The sequence below is a fragment of the Clarias gariepinus genome, chromosome 16, assembly GCF_024256425.1.
Source record: "Clarias gariepinus isolate MV-2021 ecotype Netherlands chromosome 16, CGAR_prim_01v2, whole genome shotgun sequence".
Lineage (NCBI taxonomy): Eukaryota > Metazoa > Chordata > Actinopteri > Siluriformes > Clariidae > Clarias > Clarias gariepinus.
Window position 1 is genome coordinate 27660310 of NC_071115.1, and position 9791 is coordinate 27670100.

Below are 9791 nucleotides of genomic sequence, written 5' to 3' on the forward strand. Positions count from 1 at the left end.
TAAATCCCACAACAGTGAAGCAGCAAAGATACAAGAGAGCTCATATTCGAACAAAAGGCATGGTTGAACGCATGTTTGGAATATGGAAAAGTCGATTCCATTGTTTACGCAATACACTGTTTCAGCCCAAGAAGATGCTGCAAGGTCATCATTGCTACAGCGGTGCTGCACAACTACCTGAAGCAGTGCTGCTATCCTGATCCACCAATGGAAGATTACGATGAAGCAGATGTGGCAGTGGCTGAGGCAGCCAATGGCCAACGAGGACTTGCACATAGAGCTGCGTTCACATTACAGCACTTCAGCTAGATAAGATGAATTTCAATATAAAAGGTATTTACCATGGCTTATTTTTCCTTGCTAAACCATTAAACCATTAAAACAGTGTGCAGCAAAATTTCCCAAGTCACTTAAACAATACTGGTTGAAAATTTAAAATAAAATACTTTCACTCATTAATATGTAAATGACAAATTGTTTATTCCCCCTTTTTTTTTTTTTTTTACACATCTTGGCCCGGTTTCACAGACAGGGCTTAATATAAGCCAGGAGTACGCCTTAATCAGTACTAGTTAATCTAGGACATTTAAGTATGTTTCATGAACGTACCTTAAAATAGGCTTAGTTAGTCAGAGACTACAGAGTCCTGGAGTAATTTACTGTAAGTAAGATTAAATTAGAACACCTGAGATAGGCCTGATTAGGTCAAGTATAAGCACATGCTGTTGGTCTGATAGTTAAAACCTAAAATGGACTACAAAAACACTATTATTGGTTAAAATCTTGTGACAAAGCAATGGCAGAGGCAAAAAGTATTTGTTCAAAAACCTTTAGTGAGTATGAATAAACACTACAAAACAAATTTCGACAAACTTTCCAGTTATTGAAAGTAAAACCCACACTACAGCTAGTGAACAAAAGAAAAGGAGTGCTTGGAATGCAATTTGCAATGAATTCAATGCAAATGAAAATGCAACCACAAGAACAATACATCTTCAGGTGAGATTTCTTTGTTATTATCATTGCACATTTCTCATATTTATATTTTTGTCACAATTTATAATAAATGATATTTGCCTGTATAAACACTGTGGAAGAACCTAAAACTGATTGCAGAGATAAGAAGGCAGCGATTTATTACTGGTGGTGGAGCACCAAATAAAGACAAAACTGATGAAGTGGGTGACTTGTTTTCTGGAATAATACAGACCCAGCAACCTCTGGAAGGTATACCAGATGATGATCACTTCAACAGTTCAGATAAAGAACTGAGCACAAATGGAAGCATTTGAAATAACAGCATAAAATGAAAATGAAAATTCTACAGTTTAAATTGGATATGAAGAAGAAAAAAGAGGTATGATACAAAAAAGCTACAGTAAGGAGACAGCTGTGATTACAAGCCATGGTGTGTTTAAGGGGGTGGTTTTCTATACCAAGATTAAGCCTAATCCTAGACTAAAATGGCCATTTAAATCAGACTAACAGAAATCTGCTTTCTCTGTCATGGTTTTAAAAAAGTCTATGACTTAGTCTAGTCCAGAATTTAATAGGCTAATTTCCTGGAGGAAGACTAGAGCAATTTCAGGACTAAATTGGATTCAGGCTTAAATTAAACCTACCAGGAGGCAGGTTTACCTTTAGATTAATTTCATTTGGAGGACACAGGGATTACTTAGTGTAGGTGCATGTTATTCACAAGTTCTGACGCGTGTCTTTAGTTACACAGTGTCACTGACGACATCAGACGTTTCGTTGATTTCTTTGTCTCTTGTTTATTTTCAACATCAAAAACAACGGTTGTTACAGTTTCTTGCATAAATCCACTGTAGTCACGACAAGTCGCTTGCTGTGTTCTGTAGCTTCGATGGATTACAGTAACAACAACTTATTTTACTGTATTCCTTTTAGCTTACTGTCTCACGTTATCACGGTCAAAAGCTTGTGTGCTCCAAACCTTTCTGTATCCTTCCGTGTCTAAACAACAACTACAACTAACGTGCGTGATAGACATGGAACTGCATAACTGTGGGATGATGTCACAGAACAACCCATGAAATGATGTCACAATACAAATTATATGTATGATACTTAATGCTTAATGCTTAACTAATAAACCTAAATAAGATAAACATAACAACAAATCACAAGAATGAAATATGGCCCTTACACTTAGACTATTTCAATGATGATCAGCGCTTTCCACCAGCCAGGCAAGTTCTTGCAGACAGAAGTGACACATTGCAACGTTTTGATAAAATAAGTTTTCGAGATCGTTTCCGCAGGCATAAAGTAAATGCAGTGAAGATAATTTCACTCTTAGAACCCAGGCTTTCATCTGTGACACAAAGAGGACAGCCTACTCCAGTTTGTCTCTAGGTGCTCATAACTTTAAGGTTCTTGGCATGTGGCACCTTTCATCGAGAAACTGGGGTTCCCTTTCAAAGGCTACACTCGATGCTGTGTGAAAACGCTATGGGAATATCTTTTCGTGTTGCCGGTTGTGAAGCATGTGTGTACCAAACACGCCAAATTTTGGCTTATATAACCTCGGTCAGGTGACGTCATCTGATTAGATGCACCTGCAGGTTATAAATAGGAGTGAGACGGCAACATTCCTCAGATCTTTTTCTTCACCGCATTGTGCGTGTGTGTGTGTCAGCAAGCATAACAAAAGTACAAAATAAGCAGAATTAAATCTCATAAAACTCACCAGATAGTATGGCGGAGTTTAGAACTAGATGTCCCCCTCCTTGTGAAAATTTCCTTTCGGAGGGCGATATGCACACATTCTGCTTCGAATGTTTGGGTGAAAAGCACCCTCTCGAAGGGCTTAATGGAGAGTGTGAGCACTGTGATCTTCTCCCCATGAAGCTGCTTCGTGCGCGTCTCGCGTTCTTTAGGGAACCACGAGCCGCGCTGCACTCATGGGGATCACAAGCAGATCTGGCCGAGGAGCGAGAGACGGAGTCCCTCCTTTCTCTAGCCCTCTCCCCCGATCCCGATGTCTCTCCTTCCACTTCACGAGCGCACTCCGGTGCTTCTCGCGCGTGTGTTGAAGAGACTCGTTTTTCTGCTTTTGTGGAAATGGAAGTTGCTTCCTCAGAACGCTCCTCAAAAGATGAGAGAGAATATGAGGAATTGCTCGAAGTTATAACGCGTGCAGTCGAACGACTGCATAACAGGCCACAGGAGCAGGCTCACCCAAAACAATCTACGTAAATTAGATGACAGATTTCTGTCGGGTGGCCAGGAGATGGAGCCAAAACACTGCTCTCTCCCATTTTTTGATGACCTCCACAACGAGTTATCTCGTTCTTGGAGAAATCCTTTTTCTTCCCGTATTTTTGTACCATCGACTTCGTTTAATTCGAACATCGTTGATGCAAAAGCACGAGGTTTTGTGGTGATGCCCCAGATAAAAGAGACGCTTGCGGGCTATCTCTCTCCTGGAACATCATCCTCATTAAAGAAACCAACACTTCCCTCCAAGTCGTGTAGAACTCCTTCTACCCTGGTAGGGAAAGCGTTCCAAGCAGCAGGTCAGGCCGGCGCTTCCTTGCACACCATGGCGGTTTTGCAGGCGTATCAGGCTGATCTGCTGAAAGATTTGAGCACGAGCGGCACACTGAATCATAACGCATTCAATGAATTACGCCGGGCTACTGATTTATTCCTGCATGCGATTAAACAGACAGCCCGTGCAATCGGCCGTTCCATGGCCTCCTTGGTGACCGCTGAAAGGCACCTGTGGTTAAACCTGACAGGCATCAAGGACAAGGATCGACGATTCCTCCTTGATGCCCCTGTCTCACCTTCCGGCCTATTTGGCGACGCTGTGAATTCCGTCGCCAGTAGGTTCCGAGAAGTTAAATTGTATGAACAGGCTTTTGAGAAATTTCTCCCACGCCGTGCTCAAGTGTCGAGGCCCTCGGCCACCCAGCCTCGGCCAGATCTGAATGTCACCAGGCGAGAGGCACAGAAAGAGAGCGTCAGCAGCCGGGCACCCCGCCGTAAGGACTGGGGTACGGCTCGTCGCCTCTCACAAGCTGCCTCCAAAAGATCAGATCGCAGCACTGTCTTCTTTTCAAAGACTAAGTCCTAAAAGCCTACGTGCCCAGGACTGTGGGGGTGATCTCTCCCGGGGAACGGCACTCAACGCTCTTTCCTATAAGAGCATGCCCCCCCGGACACCCCCAGGATCCAGAGATATGTTAGTGCCTCGGATTTATCCTGCTATATTCCAGGATGCCGAACCACTAACACCCCCCCGTGCACTAAAACTTGTACCCCTTTCGGAGAAACTGGCAGCGTGGAAGCTACTGCCAGGCATATCTCCCTGGGTGCTAAAGACTGTAGAGAAAGGCTACAGGATTCAGTTTGCTCATCGCCCTCCGCGTTTCAACGGCGTGGTCTACACTTCTGTGATACCGGAGAGAGCGCATCTGCTAAACTCCGAACTCCAGGCGTTGCTGGAGAAGGGAGCCATAGAACAGGTTCCTCCTCCAGACAGGGAGTCAGGCTACTACAGCCGCTACTTTCTGGTTCCCAAGAAAGGCGGGGGGCTGCGTCCGATTTTGGATCTTCGCGGGTTGAACCGCTATCTCAAAAAGTACAGATTCAAGATGTTAACCATCAATATGATTGTCTCGCAAATCCAACCAGAAGATTGGTTCGTGACGATATATTTAAAGAACGCATACTTCCACATAGAAGTTTTGCCACAACACAGGAAGTTCCTGAGGTTCGCTTTTGGGGGAGAAGCTTACCAGTATCAGGTCCTTCCATTCGGTCTAGCTCTGTCACGCCGCACATATACAAAATGTATGGATGCTGTCCTGGCTTCCTTGCGACTCCAGGGCATCCGTATTCTCAATTACATAGACGACTGGCTAATCCTGGCCCAGTCTCAGCAGCTAGCGCTCCGACATCGCGATGTCGTCCTAGCTCATCTTCATTTGCTGGAATTGAGACTTAACGCTACCAAAAGCGTTCTCGTTCCGGCTCAGAGGACAACATACTTGGGTGTCAGATGGGATTCGATCACTATGCGGGCACAATTGTCTCCCGTTCGTGTCGAATCCATCTTCAGCGCCCATAAGGAAATCAGACTAGACCAGGAAGTGACTATTTATCACTTTCAAAAATGTTTAGGCCTCATGGCAGCTGCATCCACGGTGATACCTTTGGGCCTTCTGCACATGAGAGCTTTTCAGTTGTGGCTAAGAGCCAGGGGATTTCATACAAGGGCCAATCCCCGAAGGCGAATAAGGGTTACGCTCGAAGGACGTCGTACCCTTTCTATGTGGTCAGACCCCAGTTTCTCACCTTGGGTCCCACTCTAGGTCCGTCTTGTCGTCGCAAAATGCTAACGACAGACGCTTCCCTTACTGGCTGGGGTGCGGTCTTGGAAGGCCGTCCAGCTCAAGGGCGCTGGAGAGGTCATCTTCTCACATGGCACATCAATTGCCTCGAAATGATGGCTTTATTTTTGGCCCTACAGCACTTCCTCCAGCAGCTGAGAAGCTACCATGTTCTAGTGCGGGTGGACAATACATCGGTAGTCTCCTACATAAATCGCCAGGGCGGACTGCACTCGTACTGCTTGAAAAAGCTAGCGCATCAGGTTCTGCTCTGGGCACAGGCCAAGTTCCTGTCCCTCAGGGCGATTTACATTCCAGGGCACATGAATGTGGGAGCAGATTCACTGTCCAGACAAGCTGTGACAAAGGGGAATGGAAACTCCACCCCGACATAGTCAGCCAAATCTGGGAAAGATTCTTTACAGCAGAGGTGGACCTCTGTGCCTCCCAAGAGACAGCACAATGTCCTTTCTACTACTCTCTGACTCATCCAGCTCCCCTGGGTCTGGGCGTGATGGCCCATACGTGGCCCAATTTACGCCTTTATGCGTTTCTGCCAATATCTCTGCTCCCGGGAGTCCTGGCGAGGGTCCGTCAACACGGTTTGCGCCTCTTACTGATAGTGCCCCGTTGGCCAGCCAGAGTATGGTTCTCGGATCTAATATCTCTCCTCGATGGCTCACCTTGGATGATTCCAGTGAGGAGGGATTTTCTGTCTCAGGCGCAGGGGACAATATTTCATCCCCGACCTGAGCTTTTGAACCTTCACGTTTTAACTAAGTCACGCTGGTCTCCCAGCCAGCGTTATTGACACTATTCTAGCCACTAGAGCTCCCTCCACTAGAAAAGCTTATGCCCTCAAATGGAATGTTTTTGAAAGTTGGTGCATGACGAAGCAGGTAGACCCAGTCCACTGCCAAATTGTTTCAGTGCTGAAATTCCTGCAAGATAAGTTGTCCTCGGGCTTGTGCCCTAGTACCCTTAGGACGTACGTGGTCGCTATCTCAGCCTGCCACGTTCCAATCGAGGGGATTACTGTGGGAAAACACCCTTTAGTTGCCCGTTTTATTCGTGGAGCTAAACGGTTGAGGCCACCCACTAGAGCCACGACCCCTTCATGGGATTTATCTATCGTGCTCAAAGGTCTAATTGACACTCCTTTCGAACCGCTAGAGTCAGCGCCTGACAGGCTTCTGACTCTTAAGATGGTTTTTCTTATGGCCATTACCTCTTTCAAGAGGATTGGGGATCTGCGCGCCTTGTCAGTCTCCCCATCCTGCCTGGACTTTGCCCCTGGGCTAGTCAAGGCCATTCTGCATCCTCACTCGAACTATCTTCCGAAAGTTCCATTTTCAAACATGCACCCTGTTGTTCTTGAAGCCTTCTGTCCTCCGCCTTTTACAGCTTCGGAGCAGGAGAAACTTCACCTATTATGTCCAGTACATGCTCTTCGGATTTACGTCCACCGCACCTGCCAGTGGCGTAGATCAGAGCAGCTCTTTATTTGCTACGGAGGCCGCAACCGGGGGGCGGCCGCTAATACGCAGACCATGTCACATTGGGTGAGAGATGCTATTGCTCTCTCCTATGAGGCGTGTGGGCTCACTTCGCCTCTAGGAATCAGGGCTCATTCAACCAGGGGGATTGCTTCATCTATTGCACTAGCAAGAGGTATTCCCCTGCAACAAGTGTGTGACGCGGCGGGCTGGTCCTCTCCGCACACATTTATTAGATTTTATAGTCTGGATGTTCCTGTCACTCCGGGCTCACGAGTCCTCGAGTCAGCTTCCCAGACATAGTTCTGAGACCTCTCAGCCTTGTGCGCACACACTACACAATGCGGGGTCCAGACACTCGCAGTGCGGCGACGTTGGTACTCTCGTTCCCATAGCGTTTTCACGCAGCATCGAGTGTAGCCTTTGAAAGGGAACGTCTCGGGTTACTTTGTTGTAACTCTGTTCCCTGAAAAGGCGGGAACGAGATGCTGCGTCCCAATGCCGCACTGCCCACGTGACCGGACGTCCGTTCAGACAATCAATCTGAGGAATGTTGCCGGCTCACTCCTATTTATAACCTGCAGGTGCATCTAATCAGATGACGTCACCTGACCGAGGTTATATAAGCCAAAATTTTGCGTGTTTGGTACACACATGCTTCACAACCGGCAACACGAAAAGATATTCCCATAGCGTTTTCACGCAGCATCTCGTTCCCGCCTTTTCAGGGAACAGGGTTACAACAAAGTAACCCGAGACGATTTATGCGGTGTCATTTTACAGTTTTTTCCAAAATTATTACAATCAAACACCTTCAATAAAGCAAAAGCATTAGACATTTAGCAGGGAAACACTGTTATTTACAGATGTTTCCTAAATTGAAGATCAAACACCTTTAAATAAGCAATAACACAAAAACCCTGATATTTAACAATTTTTCTCATAAATTCCTATCAACACACATGTTCAATAAAGTGTTAACACAAACTTAAGATTACAATATTTGTAAAATAGCCTGTAGAACTGTTACACGGTATAGTACAGGTACGATGCAAAATACAATAAAAAGAAGTTCAGTTTTATAGCATTACAGTAAAATCCTAAAATGAAAAACAAAATGAAATATTTAGACTATTGTGCTATAACAGTGGAACATTCTCTCTCACAAATTTAAACATTTCTGTGAAATATCCTTGACTAAAAACCTATGAAGAAATGAACAATTCCAAACAAGATTCCAAATGTTCCAATTAAAGTTGGATTGGAAACTTTATTACAAATAAAGTACAATGTGGTCCCTTTTTTTACTCTATAGTTCTTTTATAATGTACAGTATGTGTACAAATAACTTTAACTTTTAGTTCAGAATCCTAATGCCTTAGTGCAAGTAAGTCAAATCTAAATTATACCAAAATGGCAAAATGGATGGTCCAGTGTATCCAAGAAAGATCCTCTTCCAAACAGGCAGGAAACAACTGGATCCTTGGTGCATTAGGATGGATTGGAAGAGAGAAGAGAAAAACACATTAAGATCTTAGATTTAAAAGAAAAACGTAATCTGAGATTTGCGGCAGATTAATAAATGAGCTTTGTTTACAGCAACAACAATAAAAATTAAAATAACAAAAAAATATCTTACCGTCATTGTCTCTTGAGCTTGCAGGTATTTTTTTTCCCCACAGAAACACGATGTGACTGCTTTTCTTCTCACCTGTAGCTTGTCTTCACTCCTCTAAATTTACACAGACAACCATTTACCGGCTGGAGTGTCAGACCACCTCTGCACGCGCTAAACATTTGAAGGACGCCTGTTTCCCATTGGCTGGTTCATATCACGTTACAGTATGTCTGTGTCCGATACCTGAGCAATAAACGTACTGTAGGCGTATTACGCATCAGGTTCCACAGTCGACTTAGTAATTTACAGATAATGTCTGTAATTTAACAGAGATTTGTATGTAGTTTTTTTTTAAAAGTCATTTTTCTTGAAATTATGCAAATCATGCAAATGAGATTTCCTCTTTATAAGTACAGACTCCAGATGCATTATTTCTACATAGTTTGGACTGTTTTTCAGTAACAACCATGCATCCACAAGCCGTTTACTGTTTTATTTTGACATTAGTGACCAAAACCTATGAATAACAGCATATTTCAGAATGTTTCACTAAAGTATATTGTAGAATTATGTAAGACTTTATAATCATTATATTTATTTGACAGGTTGTGGATGTCAGACACTAACCGAGTCTGAGCCGGTGGTCATTAAACCTGGAGGATCTCATCAACTCACCTGTACCTACTCTGGGATTAGTGATAGTGATGCGTATGTAGCTTGGATTAGACAGGCTTAAGGAAAAGGCCTTAAGTTGATCTCATACATTACTGCTCCGAGTGGTAACAATAAATACTACTCTCAGTCTGTTGAGGGAAGATTCACCATCTCCAGAGACAACAGCAAGAAGCAGGTGTATCTGCACATCACCAGCCTAAAGACTGAAGACACAGTTGTGTATTACTGTGCTCGGGACACACAATAACATAAACTTCACTCCACTTTCACTTACTCCTTCATTTATTTTAAATAAAGCTGAAAGACTCACATTGGAGTCACATGTTCTGTCTTATTCCCACAGTGAAATAAATCCACAGAGATCCATACTGTATGTATAAATAGGCTAACTAATATTTTAACCTCAGATAAAAATGATGGTGTGTGTTCACTGTATCATGTCATCAGTAATGATTGAGAAGGTGGATTTGAACACCTGACTTGCATCAACAGGAAATCATATATTCCTCTCCATCCCACCTAAAATAGAAAGAATATCTGCCTTATTGTATATTATTTAGTGGAGCCATTATCGATGATGATGATGATGTTGATGATGATTATTATACTTGTTCGTATTATTATTATTATTATTATTAA